Source organism: Xenopus laevis, chromosome 3S, assembly GCF_017654675.1.
Source record: "Xenopus laevis strain J_2021 chromosome 3S, Xenopus_laevis_v10.1, whole genome shotgun sequence".
Lineage (NCBI taxonomy): Eukaryota > Metazoa > Chordata > Amphibia > Anura > Pipidae > Xenopus > Xenopus laevis.
The window spans coordinates 6,460,171-6,481,968 of record NC_054376.1 but is presented as its reverse complement, the minus strand read 5'-3'; positions in this window follow the sequence as shown (position 1 = coordinate 6,481,968).

The window sequence follows — 21,798 nt, the reverse complement described above, 5'->3', positions numbered from 1 at the left end:
AGACTTTACACCTCAACCAATAAACTAGCAACCAATCCCAAGTAATATTCCAGGTTGGACTGGGCTGGCGGGATACCGGGATATAACCAGTTGGGCCGTGGCTCTCATGGGCCCCGTTCAGACGTGCTCCTTGCACCACTCCTCTTCATGCCACAAATCTCCTTTCTCCAGGCCAGTCGCAGCAAAAACACATTGCGCAAATACGCAGTTGGGGGTAAACAACGGTTGTGGAAGGAGGCCAGGAGGGAGGCCCCAAGACAGCAGCTGTGGTGGGCCCTGGGGCTTCCAGTCCGACCCTGGTAGTATTTACTGATCTGTAGTCTGAATAGATCTGGCTGCTTTGGGTTAGTCAGCCAGGGTTCTCAGTGGAACAATATGTTGGATCATGCCGGAAATTGTATTCTAACAACATCTGGGTCTAGAAGGATTATGTACCCTTCAAATGCAGCTTAAATCGTTCAAACATCTTTCATCTTAACGTGCAACGTTGGGTTTGGATATCAGGGGGTAATGCACAGCTGGAGATGCAGCCTCGCTACCCTTGTCTTAAAAATGATGAATATGTATCAAATTTGCCCATAGGAATCCTCCTCTAACACCACAGATCCGGGATTTGAGGCTCCAACCTTTTCTCCGAGGCCGGAGACTCAGATCCGTCTTTATCCCAGGCGTGATTCATCCACCGGACTGAGCACATCGGATTCATGAGCTAAAATTATTCCCATTATTGCCGGGATCATAGCTCATATAAAATACAGATCTCGGCCCGTCATCGCTATTTATAAAGATACCGGGAAATGAACATGGGGAAATCTGAAACGAACATTTTTATTGGTGAACAAATCGAGTAAAAATAAATATGATGGTAAACTTTAAGGAAAAGGTCTCCTGATAAAGTTGGAGAATTGTATTCCAGTAAAGTTTATTTTCCCTTTAACGATTGCTGCATGGGCACAGCTTGGACTTTACTTTTACACCATTTTATTTTATTTTCGTGATACGCCCCATTGTTCTTCTACAGAAGGGACCAACCAATCCCGTGTATATCGTTATTAAATGCAATGACAGCCAGGCGATTTTCTGCATCTTTGCATTGGTTTGATGGCTTGCAGTGATGGGCGAATAAATTCGCCTGGCGAAAATTCACAGTGAATATCCGCGTTTCGCCACCAGCCAACAAATTTGCAAAACTGGCAAAAAATTGCTGCGTGTCAACACTATTCAGACTCTGATTGATTTTAACGCCAGCTTCAAAATTGACGCGGGCGTCAAATTTCGAGATTCACAAATTTTCCACTGTTTCGTGAATTTCGCGGGAAATTATTGAATTTTTCGACAAAGCAAAACGGGAGAAATTCACCAATCACTAATTGCTTGTATTGATTGATAAAAAACTGGCAAAAAATCGCCGCGCGTCAACACTATTCGGACGCCGAGTGATTTTAACGCCAGCTTCAAAATTGACGCGGGCGTCAAATATCGAGTTTCACACATTTTTCACTGTTTCGTGAATTTCGCGGGAAATTATTGAATTTTTTTACAAACGGGAGAAATTCACCAATCACTAATTGCTTGTATTGATTTTTTTTTTAGCGTAACCGCGTAATTTTTTTCGGATATAGGAGCCCTCCCCCGTAATCCCAGCCCAGTGTCAGATACATGTGCCTAAAACATTTTAAAGGGGAAGACAACCTTCCACACATGGCTATAAAGAGACTCACGCAGAAATTCACGCTGCCGCTCTGTGTGGTCCCCTGCACTGCTGGTTCTGACTCCTAGACCTGCCACCGCAGCTGTTATGAAACGTTTTTATTGCTTCATTCTATCATTATAAATATATATTATATTATATAGAGACACGAACCTTAAAGCCCCTAAAAACACAGAAACCTTGGCTGCCGGAGCATCTGCCGTTTCACAGTTAAATCAGAGCGTTTCACAGAAGTGTTTAATGTCCTTTATTGCCTCTGAGCTTCTTCGCATGTTCATATAAGATCAGGTTGCGCTCACTGTTCTGCAGGTGTTTCCTGATTGGTTTATTAGCTTTCGCTTTTTATTTTTTTTCCTACAAAAAAAGATTTACTTTTTGTCATATTTCAGATCAGGAGTACAACGGGGCTGCAGAATCTCTCCCAATTTCAGTTCCTAAACACGTCCACTGACATATTGTTGATTTAAAAGTATTAGTATTATGGGTCGGCCCTGACTCATTGCAGTCTGCCTTCAGCAGAGCAGTTGACTTAAAGGAACAGTAACACCAAAAAAAAGAAAGTAATGAAAATATAATGTACTGTTGCCCTGCACTTCAGAAACTCTACTATAGTTTATATAAATAAGCTGCTGAGCAGCAATAGCAGAGATTTAAAAAAGGCTATATCACACAGGATAAATAGTGGATAACAGATAACATTATGTTCTACAGAGCTTATCTGCTATCTGCTGTGTAACCTTGTTTATATAAACTATAGTAGTACTTATCTGTTATCTGCTGTGTATCCTGTGCTTAAATAGCTGCCCCCATGGCTACACATCAGCTTGTTTGTATAAACTATAGTAGTACTTATCTGTTATCTACTGTGTATCCTGTGCTTGAATGGCTGCCCCCATGGCTACACAGCAGCTTGTTTATATAAAGTATAGTAGTACTTATCTGTTGGGTTGAGCCACCTGCAAATGGCAGCTTCTGATTTCCGGCTTCCAGGTTTATAGCTGCTGCCTACTTGCCCGCCCCTTTTGTGACATCATCGGCGGTCTATTAAAGGAACCCGGAAGTCGGGTTAGGGTCGGGTGCACATCAATAGTGCCATCTGTTTTGAAATGGACATCCTATTCAAGGACATACATCTGCCCCACTGCCATTCCCCCAGCATCACTGCCCCATCCCAAAGTTCGTTGGTCCACCCTCAGTGAGGGGACCCGCACAAGTCCCCCCAGCAAAGACGAAACCCCACTGCCCCTGGGCCCCTCGCTGATGCTGCACCCTCCCTCCTCTCCCTGCTTACCTTATTATTAGCTTGTTGCGGCTGCAATTGGGCAAGTGAAGTTGAAGCGCCAAAGGTTTCTGTCGCTGGTTGGTTGGGGACCACTAGGACCGGGGGCACCAGGTTTTTGCAGATGTCCCGCTGGTCTAGTCTGACCCTGTCCACCCCTGGCATCATTGCTCCAAACCCCAAAGTCACCCTCCTGCACCTCATCATCATTGGCCCACTTTGTCCAGGTTAAGCCACAGGCAAATATCTAGGTGGGACTCTGCCCAGGTCATATCTGTGTGGGGCACCAGGTGGGAGTGTCAGGTATTGCTGGGATTCGAGCCGGGGACCTTTGGGTTTCTGGCTCGATACCTTAACCATTTGGCCAGGTGAGCAGCCTGTAGGGTTGCTCGCTATGTGTAACCTGGCCTCTGCAGTCCCAGCCCAGCTGCCGCCTGATTGGCCTCTCCAGCCCCAGCTCAGCTGCAGCCTGTTTGGCATCTACAACCCCAACCCAGCTGCTGCCTATCTTAATCAGCCAATCAGGGCTGACTCTTCCCTATTTAAGGGCAGCACTCAGACCACTCCTTGCCAGAGCATTGTATGGTGTTCCTAGTACTGCGGCAGTGCCCCTAACTAGGTAGTTCTAGCTCTTGCCCCTTTTCCCTTGTTATTCCGCCTTGCCTTGTCTGCCTGTCCTTGTCTTGCTTTACCTTATCTTGTACCTTCCCAGCCTTGACTTTGATCCGACCCTGCCTTGTACCCCTCTTGCTATCTTGCTCCAGTCTCCCTCTCTTGCTATCCTGCTCCAGTCCTCTCTTGCTATCCACTCTAATCTCCTTCTGCTCCTGTCTTGCTATCTGCTCCAGTCTCCCTCTGCGCTCTATCCCCAGTTTGATCTGATCTACGCCCGCACCGTCCTGTCCCATCCAGTCTGTCCTGGTTCCACTCCTGCCCCGTCCAGTCTGTTCCTGTTGAGTCGTCGCCCTCTTCTTCCTTCCTAGTCCAGTCCTGATCTTCGCCCTCTCCGTCCTGTTCTGCACCTGATCCAGACTGACTCTTCGCCCTCATCAACCTGTTTTCCCTTCAAGTGTTCCCTAGGCACATACAGCTCTTGCCTCAAGGACTCTCCCTTTCCCTTCAGTCTCCACAGCGCCCCCTACCTAGTCCTTGACAGGGAGATTCAAATAGTTGGGTGGGAGAAGGGGTGTTTGCCAGGGAACTCTGCAAACATTTTAGGTGCCCCCTCCACCAAGTGCTTGACCCTAGTTCCCCCATATACACATGGCAGACTGGGAGGGCCAATGAGGTGTCGGGTTTATGTGGCCTTACCAGGTTCCTCTGCAGCCCCAAACAGATGGTTTATGTGGACTTTAGGGTAGGACTATACGGCCAATTTAAATGCTTTTCCGTTGGATCCGACCTTGTGCGACAAAGCGCACACTTCAAGTTGGATGCGACAGGAAAAAGGTAAGTAATATAAAGTCGGATGGTGTCGCAACGGTGATCCAACGCAACACGACTGTCAGAGGAAAATGCTGCGTCTGTATCCGACAGTCGTGTCGCGTTGGATCACTGTTGCGACACCATCCGACTTTATATTACTTAACTTTTTCCTGTCGCATCCAACTTAAAGCGTGCGCTTTGTCGCACAGCGTCGGATCCAACGGAAACGCATTTAAGTCGGCCGTGTTGTCCGTCTCTTACTAAGTCCCAACTACAGACCCCCAGCCTGCCTATCCAACCATCATTACCCCCCTAGTTTACATGATTCTCGTAGTTACTCGTTTAAAGTTCACTGGCCATTGGTAACAATAAAAAAATCAGATGAGTAGTACAGGTATGGGACCTGTTATCCAGAATGGTCGGGACCTCTGGTTTTCCAGATAACAGATCTTTCCTTAATTTGGATCTTCATACCTTAAGTCCACTAGAAAATCATGTAAACATTAAATACACCCAATAGGCTGGTTTTGCTTCCAATAAGGATTAATTATATCTTAGTTGGGATCAAGTAGAAGATACTGTTTAAGGGCAGAGACACACACATAAACCCGTTATCCAGAAAGTTCTGAATTTACAGAAAGGTCGTCTCCCATAGACTCCTTTATATTCAAATAATCCAAAATGTATAAAATAATTTTCTGTGTAATAATAAGGGCAGAGACACAAGCTCAGATTCGGGGAGATTAGTCACCGGACGAAAAATCTCCTCTTCTTCGGGCGACTAATCTCCCGAACTCTCCGCCAGCTAGAATGTAAATCGCCGGCGGGATGGCACTCGGATCACTTTGTTTTCCGAAGTCGCCCGAAGTTTCCTCGGTTTTCCTTCGGGTGACTTCGGAAAATGAAGCGCTCCGAGTGCCATCCGATTTACATTCTAGCCGGCAGGAAAGCAGTTCGGGGAGATTAGTCGCCCGAAGAAGAGGATATTTATCGTCCGGCGACTAATCTCCCCGAATCTGAGCTTGTGTCTCTGCCCTTATTATTACACAGAAAATTATTTTATACATTTTCGATTATTTGAATATAAAGGAGTCTATGGGAGACGACCTTTCTGTAAATTCAGAACTTTCTGGATAACGGGTTTCCATATAATGGATCCCATACCTGTTTATTTATCTGCAGAGGGAACTGTATTTTGTTATTTTGGAGCAATGAATCCTGTGAATGTGATGCAGGGTAAGGCTGATATAAAGCAGGTCCGACTTTGCTGAAAATTAGATTTACAATGGTTTTAATCCTCAGAGGGGGGAACTTTCAATATGTCTGACAGTAAAGCACAACCGTTCATTCTGTTTTCCAGCAGGTTGATTGTTATCAGAGGAGCAGTAACTGCCCGGCGGCTCCTTGTGAGGGTGAGGACCCTGGAGCCATAACAGGGACATGTAAATGTTCCAGCAATTTAATGGGACGTGTCATATTGGCAACTGTTTTTAAGCAGAACAGGGGGGAGATATTTGCTATGGAAGAGCTGGGGGGATTCACAACCAGCCTCACTAAAACACAGCAACCTGAGGCCAGATGTGTCGTAACAAAAGGAACGTTTCCATTTGATACAAAACTCAAATAATTTCATTTAGGGGATAATTCAATTAAATGTATTTAAAGCTAAGATGCCAGGTGATTTTATACGTTAACGCAGGGACAAATGCAGAATTCCCATAGGCAGGAAGCTCAGCTTCTATTTCTGTGCAATTTTAATTTCCTATTTGCCCATTAAATAAGTTCATTATATAAAGGCATGCATTTATACCGCGGCTTTCATAGACTGCGTGGCTATACAGTGTCGTTGCTGTACAGAGCCATCTGCTGGCTGAATGACGTATTGCAATCAGTGTGTTTCATATAATCTTCCATCAAACAGGGGCCTATAGCTCTCACTCTAAGGGGCACATTCACTAAATGACGAAGCACCTAACGCTAGCGTTAATTCGCTAGTGTAGTGCATTTTCGCTAATTCGCCGATTCACTAACAGACACTGGCGTAAATTCGCTAGTGTTACTTCACACCCTTACGCCTGGCGAATTTGCGCAATGGACGTAACTACGCAAATTCACTGATGCGCGAATTTTTCTGAACGCTACCTTTTACGCTAGACTTCCTTCGCCACTTCAGACCAGGCAAAGTGCAATAGAGTAGATAGGGATTGCTTCAAAAAGTTGGAATTTTTTTTCAAAGTCCAAAAAAAACGCTGGCGTTTTTTCTTTTTTTATGGGTGATAGGCTGAAAAAGATTAAAAAATTTTTTGGGGCTCCCCTCCTTCCCCCCTACATTTCCTAACTCATGGCAACTTAACTATACAGTGGGCACATGTGTAGGGCAAAATAACAATTTTATTTGATGTTTTGAAGGTTTCCCAGGCTTGTGTAGTGCTGCTACATATACCTCCATTGTACACAGCAGCTTGTTTATATAAACTATAGTAGTACTTATCCGTTATCTACTGTGTATCCTGGGCTTGAATGGCTGCCCCCATGACTACACAGCAGCTTGTTTATATAAACTATAGTAGTACTTATCTGTTATCTACTGTGTATCCTGTGCTTGAATGGCTGCCCCCATGGCTACACAGCAGCTTGTTTATATAAACTATAGTAGCACTTATCTGTTATCTACTGTGTATCCTGTGCTTGAATGGCTGCCCCCATGGCTACACAGCAGCTTGTTTATATAAACTATAGTAGCACTTATCTGTTATCTACTGTGTACCCAGTGCTTGAATGGCTGCCCCCATGGCTACACAGTAGCTTTTTTATATAAACTATAGTAGTACTTATCTGTTATCTACTGTGTATCCTGTGCTTGAATGGCTGCCCCCATGGCTACACAGCAGCTTGTTTATATAAACTATAGTAGTACTTATCTGTTATCTACTGTGTATCCTGTGCTTGAATGGCTGCCCCCATGGCTACACAGTAGCTTGTATATATAAACTATGGTAGTACTTATCTGTTATCTACTGTGTATCCTGTGCTTGAATGGCTGCCCCCATGGCTACACAGCAGCTTGTTTATATAAACTATAGTAGTACTTATCTGTTATCTACTGTGTATCCTGTGCTTGAATGGCTGCCCCCATGGCTACACAGCAGCTTGTTTATATAAACTATAGTAGTACTTATCTGTTATCTACTGTGTATCCTGTGCTTGAATGGCTGCCCCATGGCTACACAGCAGCTTGTTTATATAAACTATAGTAGTACTTATCTGTTGGGTTGAGCCACCTGCAAATGGCAGCTTCTGATTTCCGGCTTCCAGGTTTATAGCTGCTGCCTACTTGCCCGCCCCTTTTGTGACATCATCGGCGGTCTATTAAAGGAACCCAGAAGTCGGAGGGCAGGTTAGGGTCGGGTGCACATCAATAGTGCCATCTGTTTTGAAATGGACATCCTATTCAAGGACATACATCTGCCTCACTGCCATTCCCCCAGCATCACTGCCCCATCCCAAAGTTCGTTGGTCCACCCTCAGTGAGGGGGCCCGCACAAGTCCCCCCAGCAAAGACGAAACCCCACTGCCCCTGGGCCCCTCGCTGATGCTGCACCCTCCCTGCTTACGCCAAACTTCAATTTGGCGCCGTATGCAAATTAAGCATCGCTAGCGTAACTTCGCTTTGCCTGGCGAATTAACGCTAGTGCAACTTCGCAACCTTTCGTTTCCCCTGAGCGCAACTAAGGATTTTAGTGAATTTGCGTAGCGCTGACGAAAATTCGTCTGGCAAAGTGCGGCGAATCGGACGCTGGCGCAACTACGAATCTTAGTGAATTTGCCCCTAACACTCTATATAAAAGGCGTTTGGTTGTTCTGGGTGGGTCAGTGTCAGACTGGCCCATTGGGATACCAGGAAAACTCAGAGCAGCCTCTTTCTTTCTCCTGACAACTTCCTTGACTACTTGGTGGTCAGACTGGTCAGAAACTGACCAGCAGGTGGCGCTGTTGGAACAAAATTCATTCATATTAACAGCACATGTATCCCTTAATATCTTGGAATAAAAAGAAAATAAATAATGAATGTAAATGACAAAAGAGCTTAGAATAACAATCTCATTAATTTTACATTCACTTGTTTTAAAGGTTTATTTAACCTTTAAGAAAAGTCCTATTGAGCAAAATTGTTTCAAAGGGGAACCAAAATTTGATAAAGAGGCCCACATAGCACAGAAACCCCTAATATATCCATCACAGTTACCTGTTTCTTCAAAAAGTCTGAATAGCCATTTTCTATGCTGCAATCCAGCTGTTTAACAGCTCTTCTCTTTCTGCATCATTTGAAATCCTGGCAGGGAAGGAGGGACTAAACACTGATTTTAACAACTTCTCCACAGCTTACAGGCAGCATGCAGGAACTACATTACCCACAATGCATTGCACTATGATGTTCCCTTCCTTATTGAGATCACATGTGCAGGGAATTGTGGGGTTTGGAGGATGCAGGCTGAGGACAGATGGCTGTTAATACAAAGTAACAGTAGTCAGACAGCTCAGCAAAGTAGTCAGACAGATCAGCAGGAGAGCAGGGGGCTAGGCTTAGGGAACTGTCAGAAACCATTAAAAATCATGACAAGTTTGCATATTTTTTAATTGATGTATATTGCAAAGTTGCTTGAAATTATGTTTACTTTTCAAAAAACTTACGTTTGTGGAGTTCCCCGTTAATAATTCAACCCTGATGTTGGCAAACTCCAGTTTAAAAGTAAAAGTAGCTCTATCAATAATTGAGTAAAGTTTGACTCTTTAATGCAAGAGGTTCTTTGTTCCTTGGCTACAACTACAGGTTCCTACCTCCCAACTGTCCCGTTTTCAGAGGGACAGTCCCTCTTTTGACAGCTCAACCTGCAGTCCCTCATTTGTCCTGGAAAGTCCCTATTTTCCCTGCACTGAACAGCCAGAAAACGAAACAATGTTTCTAACTTAATTGGCTTTTGGCAGAGAGGTAATTGGGGGGGTGTGGCCACAAAAATGGTCAAAAAAATTTCGCCAAAATTTTGGGAGGTATGGAGGTATGAGATCCAATATCCGGAAAGTTCAGAATTCCATCTCCCATAGACTCCATTTTATCCAAATAATCCAAATTCTTAAAAATTATTTCCTTTTTCTGTGTAATAATAAAACAGTATCTTGTACTTGATCCCAACTAAGATATAATTAATCCTTATTGGAAGCAAAACCAGCCTATTGGGTTTATTTAATGTTTATATGGTATGAAGATCCAAATTACAGAAAGATCCATTATCTGGAAAGCCCCAGGACCCGAGTATTCTGGATAACAGGTCCCATACCTGTACTTATAGCAACTAGACTGCAACTAGCTGTGTCCGCCCAATATAATTTTATTTTTAATTAACAAAAATTAACGTAATCGAAAGGTTTAGCTTTATAGTATCCTGATATTTAGAATAGAATGTGAAAATAGAGTCACATTAAGGGGCAGATTTATCAAGGGTTGAAGTGAAAGTTCGAATTAAAAAAAAAATCAAATTTCGAGCTAATTTTTTAGTACGACTAGGGAATAGTCCAAATTCGTTACGAATTTGATAAAAAATTTAAATTTCGAAATTGATCATGTTCGTCATCTAAAACCTGCCCAATTGCTGTTTTAGCCTATGGGGGAGCGCCTAGAACCCATTTGGAGTCAATTGGTGGACTTTGAAAAATCAAAGTTTTTTGGGGGAAAAACTAGGAATCCTAGAATTCAAATGCAATATTACTTCGATTCGTACGATTTTAATTCGTTTGCAAACAGACCTATTCGGCCAAAAAAAAACCCTTCGATTTAATTTCGGTTGGTCTTGGAATTTGGAAGTTTTTCGAATTCAAAATTCGACCCTTGATAAATCTGCCCCGTAATGATATCTTTGCTCCAATATAAAACTTCCCTTACAATTAAATGCAGTTATGTTTGAGCCTCGTTAGGAACGCGTCAGCCAGCCTGTCACACCACAATCTCTGCCTTCCACCATGATTTCTTCGGGCGGGATCATAACGAGACCTGTGTTTTTACAATTTGATAAAGAAAGAAATTGATATCAGGTTTTTAAATGAAAGCAAATCCGCGGCAGAGACACCGGCAATGAATAGGCCCTTGCGAGGCGCGACGGATTATCATGAAAATCAGACACAGTAACAAGAAAACCGCTGCCGTAAATTACCCCGAACAGGGATGTCAGGAGGATTTAGGCTCAGTGTCACATTAAATAATGTCTGGCTGGAAACAATCGCCCGATCTCATTTGCTTCACGACAAAACCCCGCAGAAAGCAATACCAGGATATATATATATTATAGATTCTGCTCTCCAGATGAGAAACATCCAGGCAAATGTGCGGCCAGGAGTAAAGCCGTTATTTATAAATGGAGCCTCTCCGCCATCAGTTATCTAAGCAGGGATGACATGTTCCATAGCCCAGGATGGGAGAGGCCTTATAATTACAAATAAAGTCACACGCGGATGATACACGGCACCAGCTCTCAATATAAAGCAGATACATACAGTATCACCAGAATGCTTAAAGGGATATTGCCATGGCAAAACCTGTTGTTTTTTTTTTTCAAAATTAAAGGGGTTGTTCACCTTTGAGATAGCGTTTAGTATGATATAAGACACTTTGCAATTGGTTTTCGTTTTTTATTATTTGTGGTTCTTGAGTTATTTAGCTTTTTATTCGGCAGCTCAGCCGTTTGCAATTTCAGCCATCTGGTTGCTGGGGTCCAGATTTCCCTAGCAACGATGCATTGATTTGAATGAGAGACTGGAATATGAATAGGAGAGGCCTGAATAGAAAGACGAGTAATAAAAAGTAGCAATAACAATACATTTGTAGCCTTACAGAGCATTTGTTTTTTAGAAGGGAGTCAGTGACCCCCATTTCATAGCTGCAGAAGAAAAAGGCAAATACTATACCTGCTATCCCACAGTCACACTCCCTTCCCAGAGACTATTATCCACTGTTACTATAGACACCATCTCTCCCTACTATACCTGCTATCCCACAGTCACACTCCCTTCCCAGAGACTATTATCCACTGTTACTATAGGCACCATCTCTCCCTACTATACCTGCTATCCCACAGTCACACTCCCTTCCCAGAGACTATTATCCACTGTTATTATAGGCACCATCTCTCCCTACTATACCTGCTATCCCACAGTCACACTCCCTTCCCAGAGACTATTATCCACTGTTACTATAGACACCATCTCTCCCTACTATACCTGCTATCCCACAGTCACACTCCCTTCCCAGAGACTATTATCCACTGTTACTATAGGCACCATCTCTCCCTACTATACCTGCTATCCCACAGTCACACTCCCTTCCCAGAGACTATTATCCACTGTTACTATAGGCACCATCTCTCCCTACTATACCTGCTATCCCACAGTCACACTCTCTTCCCAGAGACTATTATCCACTGTTACTATAGACACCATCTCTCCCTACTATACCTGCTATCCCACAGTCACACTCCCTTCCCAGAGACTATTATCCACTGTTACTATAGGCACCATCTCTCCCTACTATACCTGCTATCCCACAGTCACACTCTCTTCCCAGAGACTATTATCCACTGTTACTATAGGCACCATCTCTCCCTACTATACCTGCTATCCCACAGTCACACTCTCTTCCCAGAGACTATTATCCACTGTTACTATAGACACCATCTCTCCCTACTATACCTGCTATCCCACAGTCACACTCCCTTCCCAGAGACTATTATCCACTGTTACTATAGGCACCATCTCTCCCTACTATACCTGCTATCCCACAGTCACACTCCCTTCCCAGAGACTATTATCCACTGTTACTATAGGCACCATCTCTCCCTACTATACCTGCTATCCCACAGTCACACTCCCTTCCCAGAGACTATTATCCACTGTTACTATAGGCACCATCTCTCCCTACTATACCTGCTATCCCACAGTCACACTCCCTTCCCAGAGACTATTATCCACTGTTACTATAGACACCATCTCTCCCTACTATACCTGCTATCCCACAGTCACACTCCCTTCCCAGAGACTATTATCTACTGTTACTATAGGCACCATCTCTCCCTACTATACCTGCTATCCCACAGTCACACTCCCTTCCCAGAGACTATTATCCACTGTTACTATAGACACCATCTCTCCCTACTATACCTGCTATCCCACAGTCACACTCCCTTCCCAGAGACTATTATCCACTGCTACTATAGACACCATCTCTCCCTACTATACCTGCTATCCCACAGTCACACTCCCTTCCCAGAGACTATTATCCACTGCTACTATAGACACCATCTCTCCCTACTATACCTGCTATCCCACAGTCACACTCCCTTCCCAGAGACTATTATCCACTGTTACTATAGACACCATCTCTCCCTACTATACCTGCTATCCCACAGTCACACTCCCTTCCCAGAGACTATTATCCACTGTTACTATAGGCACCATCTCTCCCTACTATACCTGCTATCCCACAGTCACACTCCCTTCCCAGAGACTATTATCCACTGTTACTATAGACACCATCTCTCCCTACTATACCTGCTATCCCACAGTCACACTCCCTTCCCAGAGACTATTATCTACTGTTACTATAGGCACCATCTCTCCCTACTATACCTGCTATCCCACAGTCACACTCCCTTCCCAGAGACTATTATCCACTGTTACTATAGACACCATCTCTCCCTACTATACCTGCTATCCCACAGTCACACTCCCTTCCCAGAGACTATTATCCACTGTTACTATAGGCACCATCTCTCCCTACTATACCTGCTATCCCACAGTCACACTCCCTTCCCAGAGACTATTATCCACTGCTACTATAGACACCATCTCTCCCTACTATACCTGCTATCCCACAGTCACACTCCCTTCCCAGAGACTATTATCCACTGTTACTATAGACACCATCTCTCCCTACTATACCTGCTATCCCACAGTCACACTCCCTTCCCAGAGACTATTATCCACTGTTACTATAGACACATCTCTCCCTACTATACCTGCTATCCCACAGTCACACTCCCTTCCCAGAGACTATTATCCACTGTTACTATAGGCACCATCTCTCCCTACTATACCTGCTATCCCAAAGCAACAAACCTTAGGTCACTGACCGTAGCAATTCAAATGAGATTAATATACTTCTATTGTATCGAGGCCCTTTTATCAATGATTTTCCTTCTGACTTATAAACTGCCTCAGGGTTTCAGGTATTTAAGCAATTTGTAAATTGTCCTAGAATATCACCTAAGGTCGACTCTAAAGTAAACTAACCTTTTAAATATTCAGTATATTGTCGAACTCTCCAACCCACAAATGCTGCTGTGCAAAGCCTCACTATCCTGGAGCTTCTAAAAGGGAATTCTGTTTCTCCGAATTTGGTGAACAGCCAGTTAACCCCTGACTGATTCACAGGAGGACTTAAAGGTCTCCTTTTTCCTGGAGGATTTAATATCCGAGTCACTTTATCATTCTTGTAGTTGACACAAGACAGGAGCACATTCAGGGGATAACATTTCAAACTCCATTCCAAGTGCTTTGCTCTATGGATCTGTTTTCTCTCAAAATGTAAATAGTTTTGGGTTCTGGTTTATAATTCACAGTTTGGTGAAATCAGAAATTCGGCTTTTTTAGTTCAAGAAAACGCAATTGTACATTTAAAGGTAATCGTGGAAAGGCAAGGGGGGCGGCATTAGGAACGTTGCTGATGGTCCCCCTTAGCTCAAGGTTAAAGATGTAGAATAACAATGGAATATCGGTTATTTAGCCATAGCTAAACCATATCTAGTGCATCTTCACCCCAAATCATGTCCTAGTTGATCTTTTAGCTTGGTTTATTGGTGTACCTAGAAAGGCATTCTCCCCAAATTTCACCCAAACTGGCCCCTTCCTCTCCCCGCCACTGCTCCGGTGGGATGAGGGTGGGGGCAAAGGGATATCTGCCGTTTTATTCTGTTCATTAACAAGAACCATTATATCATATGTAACAGACCTTCCAGGGATCAGGGGGTAAGTCATTTGCTTAAGTCTCATTTATGGTCTTGAATACCCCAGGTGCACATCTTCTGCTATTTCACTGCATCCTCTTGGGCATCAACCTGGTTTGGTTTGGTGTCATCTTTGTAGTTTCTTGGGAGTTTGGTATCATTTGTACACATGCAAGTATTAACATAGTAACATAGTAAGTTAGATTGAAAAAAGACACTCGTCCATCAAGTTCAGCCTTTTAAGTCTATATATAACCTGCCTAACTGCCAGTTGATCCAGAGGAAGGCAAAAAAAACCATTTGAAGTCTCTCCAATTTGCCTCAGAGGGGGAAAAATTCCTTCCTGACTCCAAATGGCAATGGGACCAGTCCCTGGATCAACTTGTACTATGAGCTTGTGAGGGAGCCGGGAGCTCCCTCCAGGGAGGTAGTCAGGATCAAGAAGGAAGCCCTCTAGTGGGAGCAAGGTCGCGGTGTCCGAAGGGTTAAGCAGAATCAGTAGTAGTGGTCACAGGCAGGAGTTAACGAGGGCAGGCAGATCAGATGCAAAAGTCCAGGCAAAGTTCAATAACACAGACAGGGAGCAGGAATCAAGGCTGGGAGCAGGCAGGACAGGAACCCAGGATTAGTGATGGGCGAATTTATTCGCCAGCGAATAAATTGGCGAAACGCCCGTGAAAATTCGCGGCAAAAATTCGCCCGCGTCAAAAAAAATTTCCGAAAAAGCGGATGCCGGCGTAAAAAAAACGGGCGAAGTTTCGCAAATTTTTCTCCGAAACGGCGCAAATTCGCCCATCACTACCTAGGATCAATAGTGGTTTGAATCCTATTCTTGGGCGCCATCACAGTGTTTTGCCCGCCTTTTATGACGAGATCCCGGCACCAGTGATGACATCATCATGCAGCGACGCTGCAGCCATGTGTTCAGCATGGGCGCCGCCATCTTGGACCTTCACTGACCGACGAGAATGTAAACAGCGCCGTCGGGTACTTCTGGCAGTCCTGACAGAGCTATCTTCCATATCCCTGTATTCCCTCACTTGCTAAACACCATCCAACCCCTTCTTATACCTATCTAATGTATCAGCCTGTACCACTGATTCACTTCCCAGCTCTCCCTGTAACACCCCTTTCCCTCCTCTAATCTCATTGGCTCCCTCCTGTCTGCTGGGAGGAGCTACTGGTGAATAAAGCATCCAACCCTTCCTTGTACCTATCTAATGTATCAGCCTGTACCACTGATTCACTTCCCAGCTCTCCCTGTAACACCCCTTTCCCTCCTCTAATCTCATTGGCTCCCTCCTGTCTGCTGGGAGGAGCTACTGGTGAATAAAGCATCCGACCCTTCCTTGTACCTATCTAATGTATCAGCCTATACCACTGATTCAGGGAGACAATTCCACATCTTCACAGCTCTCACTGTAACAAACCCCTTCCCAATATTTAGCCAGAACCTCTTTTCTTCTAATCGGAATGGGTGACCTCAGAGACCAGTGCTGGGAAATATGTTGGTGCTCTATAAAAAGATTTTAATAATAATAATTATGATGTGATCCCCTATATAAATATTTATATATAGTTATCATATCACCCCTTAAGCTCTTCTTCTCCAGCGTGAACAACCACAACTTGGCCAGTCTTTCCTCATAGCTAAGATTTCCCATACCTATTACCACCTTGATTACTTTCTCTCTACCTTCTCTAATACAATAATGTCCTGTTTGAGTGATGGAGACCAAAACTGTACGGCATATTCTAGATGGGGCCTTACCAGTGCTCTATACAGTGGAAGAATGACCCCCACCTCCTGTGAATTAATTGCCCTTTTAATACAGCTCAAGACCTTATTTGCCCTTGATGGTACTGACTGGCATTGCTTTCTACAGCCAAGTTTATTATCTACAAGGACTCCAAGGTCCTTTTCCATTATGGAAGCCTAGTGCAATTCCATTAAGGGTATAAGTGGCTTGGATATTTTTACATCCCAGACATTGATAGAAGCTGTTGCCATGTTGTGTATTTTCTCCCATTCTTCATCCTCTAGGGATTCACCTTGAGCATAGTTTTGGTTTTCCCTTCCGGGATTATGGAGTTAAGAAATTCAGAGTATAGTAGACTGATTCTGTGTTTGCGTATGGGGTTGTTGCACAGTTGTTTGAAGAGAGAGGTATCTGGGTAAGAGTGTCCCATGGTCTTTGTTAGAAATTGTTTAATGTGCTGGTATCTGTGGTGCTCTTTGAGTGGTATATGGTATTTCATGTGTAGTAGTTTCCATGTGAGCGGGTGGGGGTCCCGGTTTATATCTTGAATATTATGAAATCCATGAGAGATCCACCAAGAGAATGATGAGGACGTCATGCTTGGTGGAAAGGCTGGGTTGTGGAACAGTAGAGTGAGTAGAGATGGAGATACCCTTGAGCATAGGATGGGCTTAGTTTTGTCCCATTCTGGTACTGAGTATCTGATGATTAAATTAACCATACTTCTTTTTGGTCTATGTTTGGGGTCTAGCCATAACAAGTCTGCGGCATTATGTGGGGTAGTTAGTTATGTCCATCTATTTTATATAACAGTGGTCCCTGACTGTGAGTTTCTCTGTTGGGCCTTAGGAGGTCCAGCCTGACAATGAAGATGGATTCTTAAACAATTAGTTCAATCAAAATTGGGTAATATGTCTTGTGCCTTTGATTAGGCTTGGGATGGCTACTTCTGAGAAATTGGGGGTGCAAAAGAATCATTTTGCTACATGCACCGATGATGTTGGAGAATTCTGCAAATTGTAGCCCAGCAACATTTAGATGAAAACACTCAATTTTACGTCCCCTTTAGGAAGACATTAGCCAGTGGGTGTGACCTATTTATACGCCAATGCTTTTGAGATTAAAGTTTCTTGTTAACGAGAACAAGAACATAGATCTTGGACCTATTGTGGAACAGGAAACTGGCAGAAAGTCAAAATGCTGCTGTGACTAATGAAATATTCTTCCGTTAGATCGGGCTGTAAGTGGAAAACCTTCGGGGTTCTGTTCATGGTCCACTTCTTTTTAATCTCTTCATTAAGGATCTGAAATTGGCTCTGCAAGTGGTGTCCTGGTGTTTGCCAAAGACACAAGATTATGCAATAAGCTCCCAGCAGTCATTGGACTTTATAGAGTGATGGAGACTATGTGAAGAGCTGGGACAATAAAATGGAGAAGGAAGATAAGATTTACTAGTTGCAAATTGAAGATTATGCTTTTAGGGAATTAAAAAGGAGCATGGTGACCACAGCTGTCTATAGCGGAGATGGGGACCACAGAAAGATTGTAGGCCAGTTTTTTTGTGCACCAGGAATCAGGGGCATTTTGGGTCTCCTTGCAGACTTTTGCTGTCTCAGCCACATGGCAGCAGCTCTCCTGCCAGGAGTTTTCATCAACTGCACCCAAAGAGCAACAATTTAGACATTGTCATAAATTGTTACTGCTAGCTTCTTGGTCTACTGGCACCATTTTGCCCTACAGATCATCCAACCCTACTGTCCTTATCTTGCCCTACTATCATTATCTTGACCGACTGTTGACCCACTGGTACCTTCTTGGCCTACTATCACTATCTTGTCTTACTGCTGCCCTTCTGTGACCATCTTGTCCTACTGCTGCTCTTCTGTGTCCATCTTGGCCTACTGTCACTATCTTGACCTACTGCTGCTCTTCTGTGACATCTTGGCCTACTGTCACTCTCTTGACCTACTGCTGCCCACCTGTGACCATCTTGGCCTACTGTCACTATCTTGACCTACTGCTGCTCTTCTGTGACCATTTTGGCCTACTGTCACTATCTTAACCTACTGCAGCCCATCTGTGACTATCTTGGCCTACTGTCACTATCTTGTCCTACTGCTGCCCTTCTGGGACCATCTTGGCCTACTGTCACTATCTTGACCTACCGCTGCCATTCTGTGACCATCTTGGCCTACTGTCACTATATTGACATACTGCTGCCATTCTGTGACCATCTTGGCCTACTGTCACTATCTTGACCTACTGCTGCTCTTCTGTGACCATTTTGGCCTACTGTCACTATCTTAACCTACTGCTGCCCATCTGTGACTATCTTGGCCTACTGTCATTGACCTACTGCTGCCATTCTGTGACCATCTTGGCCTACTGTCACTTTTTCGACCTACTGCTGCCCATCTGTGACCATCTTGGCCTACTGTCACTATCTTGACCTACTGCTGCCCATCTGTGACCATCTTGGCCTACTGTCACTATCTTGACCTGCTGCTGCCCTTCTGTGACCATCTTGGCCTACTGTCACTATCTTGACCTGCTGCTGCCCTTCTGTGACCATCTTGGCCTACTGTCACTATCTTGACCTACTGCTGCCATTCTGTGACCATTCTGTGACTGTCACTATCTTGACCTGCTGCTGCCCTTCTGTGACCATCTTGGCCTACTGTCACTATCTTGACCTACTGCTGCCATTCTGTGACCATCTTGGCTTACTGTCACTATCTTGACCTACAGTAGGCCAAGATGGTCTGTTGGTCTACTGTTAGCTTCTGTTGGTCTACTGTTAGCTTCTTTCTTGCCCGCATTTTCTCACACTTTACCTGTGACATTGCCATATACTGATGCCCTTTGATCTACTGGTGCCATCTTATCCTACGTTTTCCTATCTTGCCCTACTGTCAACATCTTCCATACTGTCTTTATCTTCTTCCACTATGCCTACTGTCTCTCACTTTTCCTGCTGACTAATCCTGATTGGTGAGGCTAAAGCCATTCAATAATTGTTGTGCACCCAACAGACCTCCTTGCATCTAATATACACTAAAAAGGCTTTTTCTTCGATTGAGCAACTCTTCCATAAATTCCAAGTGGTACAGGTATGGGATCCTTTATCCGGAAACCTGTTATCCAGAAAGCTCCAAAATACGGAAAGGCCATCTCCCATAGACTCGATTTTATCCATATAATTCACATTTTTAAAAATGATTTCCTTTTTTTTCTACAATAATAAAACAGTAGCTTGTACTTGATCCCAACTAAGATATAATTAATCCTTATTGGAAGCAGAATTGGGTTTATTTAATGTTTAAATGATTTTATAGTAGCCTTAAGGTACTTCCATTATCCGGAAGACCCCAGGTCCTGAGCATTCTGGATAACAGATCCCACACCTGTACAAGAGATTCCCAAGAGCAATATATGTATATATATATCCTAATATATTGTAATGCCCATGAAAATATTTTTAATTGGATGAAGATGACATCAGTGTCCCCCAAGCCACCGCATGGGGTGCTGAATTCAGAATAAATAAGACAGCAGGTTGGGTTTTGGTTTAGCGTTACAATAATTTACAGACCTGGTACAGGGGAAACGTCTCAGAGCTTCGAATTGTAAACAGAAAATCTGCCATAAAATAAAAGTAATTTGCGTGGAACAAAATAATGACTCAAAATGAGAAAAGACAGATCCTTACCACATGGAAAATGACTTATTAGAGAACATGGTTCCTTCAGCTTGTAAACGATTTATGATAACATGCAACTGTATTTAAGTATTAAATCTCAGTGGGGAGTTTTACTTTACCTGACCATTTAATATCCCTCTGGGGTAACACGGGGCCTCGTGCCAGTGGCTATATACAACAGCTCAACCAGAGGAAGCTAATGCCTGGCCTGTAGGCTTTTCATTTTTATTGGTAATATATATCATATTGTGTTTGGTTGTGGCTTTTCACTAACAAACACATCTGATCTGGGAATTTCTCATGTCAACATACAGGAACACATTGAAATAAGACTCGAGGCTGGGGTGGGGGGACCCCCAGGTGGCAGCCCCGGTGGGCTATGGACATACCAGTCCGACACTGGACACTGAAATTTTGTAGGACATGCTACTAGTGAATACATTTTTAGGCTTAAAGGATAAGTAAACGTTTAAAATCAGTGAATGTAAAATTGATGAGAGGGCTATTCTAAGCTCTTTTGTCATTTACATTCATTATTTATTTTATTTTTATTCCAAGATATTAAGGGATACATGTGCTGTTAATATGAATGAATTTTGTTCCAACAGTGCCACCTGCTGGTCAGTTTCTGACCAGTCTGACCACCAAGTAGTCAAGGAAGTTGTCAGGAGAAAGAAAGAGGCTGCTCTGATGTTCTTCTGCTTAGGAAAACAATTAGAAACCTTTCTCAAATCTTTCCTAAGCAGAAGAACATCAGAACAGCCTCTTTCTTTCTCCTGACAACTTCCTTGACTACTTGGTGGTCAGACTGGTCAGAAACTGACCAGCAGGTGGCGCTGTTGGAACAAAATTCATTCATATTAACAGCACATGTATCCCTTAATATCTTGGAATAAAAAAAAAAATAATAATGAATGTAAATGACAAAAAAGCTAAGAATAGCCCTCTCATCAATTTTACATTCACTTATTTTAAAGGTTAATTTACCCTTTAAAAGCAGCAACATCCCTGAATGATTCACTCGAAAGCACTTAATATAAGTGGGGTTGAAATGAATCCTTTCGTGGAAGAGAATTATGCTAAATTCAGATTTCTATTCAGAGAAAATGACAGATAAGTTCTTTATTGCGCTTCTCTCGCCCCCACACACACGGAAGAAGAAGAAGACGTAGCATTGAGTCGATATATTCCGCCTGGAGACATGATGTCGGCCCTATCATCTGATTGAGCTTTCAAAAAGGAACACTTCATCTTTTCTCAGATTAGTCCTTTGTGCCCCATAACAAGCCAAACACAGTGAGACATTTCTGTATCGGAAACGGTCAGGTTAAATATTCTCCAGGGGGAACTTGCCAGATTCATTCTGATAAACCAAAGGTAAAATCTTCTCTAGAGGAGAACGTAGAGGTGAGGCAGGAATGTCTCAAGAACCATATAGAAACTGTTCTATGATGCTTGGAAATGGTTACTAGTTACTTAAAGGAACAGTAACGCCAAAAAGTGTTGTTGTGTAGCCATGGGGGCAGCCATTCAAGCACAGGATACACAGTAGATAACAGATAAGTACTACTATAGTTTATATAAACAAGCTGCTGTGTAGCCATGGGGGCAGCCATTCAAGCACAGGATACACAGTAGATAACAGATAAGTACTACTATAGTTTATATAAACAAGCTGCTGTGTAGCCATGGGGGCAGCCATTCAAGCACAGGATACACAGTAGATAACAGATAAGTACTACTATAGTTTATATAAACAAGCTGCTGTGTAGCCATGGGGGCAGCCATTGAAGCACAGGATACACAGTAGATAACAGATAAGTACTACTATAGTTTATATAAACAAGCTGCTGTGTAGCCATGGGGGCAGCCAT